Source organism: Teleopsis dalmanni, chromosome 2 (assembly GCF_002237135.1).
Source record: "Teleopsis dalmanni isolate 2A chromosome 2, ASM223713v2, whole genome shotgun sequence".
NCBI classification, from domain to species: Eukaryota; Metazoa; Arthropoda; class Insecta; order Diptera; family Diopsidae; genus Teleopsis; species Teleopsis dalmanni.
In genome coordinates, this window is record NC_051847.1 from 112,437,455 (window position 1) to 112,440,889 (window position 3,435).

A 3,435-nucleotide genomic window follows, 5' to 3' on the forward strand; every position below is an offset into this window, starting at 1 on the left:
CTTCAAAATTGAACAGAAATTTTGTTTTCGCATGAAGAGTAAATACTCGTACAAACGAAGCATGCTTTTCGGGGCAGGAATGCAGTATATATGAATACGGAATTTACGTATTCGGGTGTGTGTCCAAAGGCTCATTATGTACGTGTGTGAATATTTTTTTATTTTTTGGCTCTTAGCTACAGACAGAGCAGTTTTCAAGAAATATTAAAATTGTACACCAGCGTAGGCTTTCCTCCTTCTCGTTTTTAATTACATCAGCTACTCTCAAGTGCTTATGTATCAATTTTTAATTAATATAAAAACCCACTTAACTCTTGGCACTCAGACCATTCATAAAGGCTGTGTAGTATGCGTGAGTATTACGCTTTATGCAAATGTGTACAGAAAACATAATTTCTCAGTCAGTTTCATGCTTGCCAGCGTTCTGAAGTCTCCCTTTGTATTGCAGTGCAAAAGTTGATTTATTATAGATTTCAGATCAGGTATTTCAATATTTTTATTCAATAACTGATGGCATTATTATTTTTATTGATATTAAGATTTATTGTAAGAAACACTCTTTTATATAGGTTGAGGTAAGAGACCACTCTATACTTGCAAATATTTCATTATTCTTCAGTACTGTAGACTTATAGTTAATGATGTTTGTTGTGAGAAACTTTTGTTAATTAAAAGAAGTAAAATAAAAAATTATTCAAAAAGTTTCAATTACTGCATTTAGTAGGTATGTGACATGCACAACAAATAAATATAAATTTATTTTTACTACAAGTCAACTGAATTGAATGTAGTCAATCGCTTTTATATGATATCAAATCTTTCAAAGCAAAAGGATCTTAAATAGATAAATGGACAGTGATGTACCTGGCTTCGTTAAGAGTTTCAAGAGTTCTTCTAAAGTCTCTCGTTTATATTAGAAATATTTTTAGCATCGATCCTTTAAAACTTATACGTACTTAGTTTTAACTATAAGACTTTTAATAAAAGCACATAAAACGGCTGTTGTTTTCTTAGTGAATTAAAGAATTAAAGCTATACGTCTTATTCAGAACCAAATGATGCATGATTGTATTTATATTTTTATTGTATTATTGTACTTTATTTCCCATTCTTTTGCATTTTACTATTTTAATTGCTTATGTAATTTAATTTATTGCAGTAGCCGAAGGAAGTAAGGAATGTTGTTAGGGTATTATGATCAAAGTTATTGGAAATGCTTAATGTGTATATAATAAATCAACAACTTTTAATATTTAAGAACCAAAATGTTCATAAATATTATTATTTTATTTTAAATATTCATGACTACTTTTATACTCCAAACGTAATTTGTAGATTTCAGCATATTTGAAGTATTTATGAGTTCATTAAATAAATAATAAAGTTAAAGTAAGAAATTTTGATGATACTTGAAAATAGTTTTAAAATTAATTTATTTAATTTGTTTACTATGAAAATCTGAAATAGCTGTTAAGTCAAAAATATTCCACAACTGAGATATCAGTTGTGCAAATAAATTAAACAATAAAGATAAACAAGTAACATCATTAAGCATATTTTATTTCAACGTACGAATATTTATCTCAAGCCAAGTATACTAACCTCAAAAATATTTCATTAATTTCGTTTGGGATCGTTCCACTCACACGTCATTACGTAGAGACAAAAGCGGAAGAATGTAGTGCAGAAATATTTGTATAAAATATGAATATTTTCATCTATGGCAGTTGCGAGAATCTGCATCCAATCCTGCTTAGCCGCCTCACTGCCTCGCTGCCTCACTTGTGTGCGCATTGCTCTGCCCCTATAACTATGCTAATTTTAGCTCGTTTTTAAAATTACAAGCACGCGTACACATTTATTCGAACAGTTGTAAAAAATACATGACACACTCAGCTCACTCTGTACATCACTTGGACGGATGGACTGACTGCCTGACTGTCTGACTGTCTGACTGCCTGAGTGCTTGACTGACGACTGTTACATTGTGTAAGGTAGTGAAAGCATATGTACGTATGTACGAGTATTTATGGAACTGAGACTATTTTTACTTCATCCTAGATATGTGCTTATGGTGATGTATTCTTATTGTTGTTGTTGTTTTGTTACAGAGTAGGATGTGTTACGTTGATATTTCTACTGTCGTTCATGGTTTTTCTACAACCTCTGCTATTAGTGTGGTTGTTAATGTCCGTTATTTTAAAATAATAGTGATGTAAGCATCAGAGTTTATATGACAGAATAAGTATGTGCTTATATTTATGAATATTCCATGTAACATTGTGAACATGTATCATTGTGTATATACATTCGTACATATTAAGTCAAAGTCGAGACACCATCTTTTAGATATGTGGTGCCGTAAAACTTTTGAACTCACTGTTGTTAACGCTATAAAAAAAATTACAAAAATTTAAAAAAAAAAAAAAAAAGATACAGTTCCACTTAGTTTCGGAACATGAAATCATTAAAGTTTTTTTTTTGACTATGAATTTAAAAGTTTAGTATTTTTTTGGTATATTTTTAATAATTTTTTTCATTCCAGCATTCTTATGTGTGTATATTTTAATATAAAGTTGAGAAACCAAATCACGTTTCATGTTTTACAATTTATTTTTTCCCCATTTTCATTTAATGACGCTTCGTTGTTAAAGTAATTTTCTGTTTCTATATTTTATTATTTATTTTACGTTGTATTTTATTTTATTTATTTTCTTTTGAGTTTTTGCACATTTTAAACTAATAGTCTTGGCATTTTTCACGTTCGACTTTGGCACTGCTAAAGTCTGTTATCAGCTCACTCGTATGTGACAAATACACCAAATACACACTTAAACTCTAAATCTATTCGCACACATGTAAACACATAAACGCACATCACTTTAATATATTTTAAAATGTTAAATTCACGCTTGGCTAACGCTGATATCCTTACCATCCTTACCGTCCTCACCTACCGTCCCGAGTTCATTAGTTTTGTGTGGCTGTATTTGTGAGTGCAGACGGCACACTATGTACGGAACGGTGGGTGTAGAGTGTGTGTGTGTGCGAGTGCGAGTTGGAGTTGAAGTTGGAGTGTGAGTGTGCTTTGCTGCTGCTTATACCATAGTTTCTGAGTGTCAGCAGCATCATTAGTTGCATATTTTAAGGAGTTGATTTATTTAAAGAGTTAGCGAATATGGCACAACTTGGTTTCGTGTTTGTTTTGTGTGCTCTGCTCTGCTCCTGTCATAAACGCAAGTTGGGAAAGTGTGTTGACCTTATTTTGTTATAATTTCTTTAAACTTTAAGTTTCACTTCAATTGGAGTTTTATTGCGGACTTATTTATTTATGATGAAAGTAATATAGATGAAAGTAATATAGAGTTTTAAAGAAATAAAGACAGGCAAGTATTGAGTAAACGACTTAAATTGCTATATGATACCAGTAGAAAA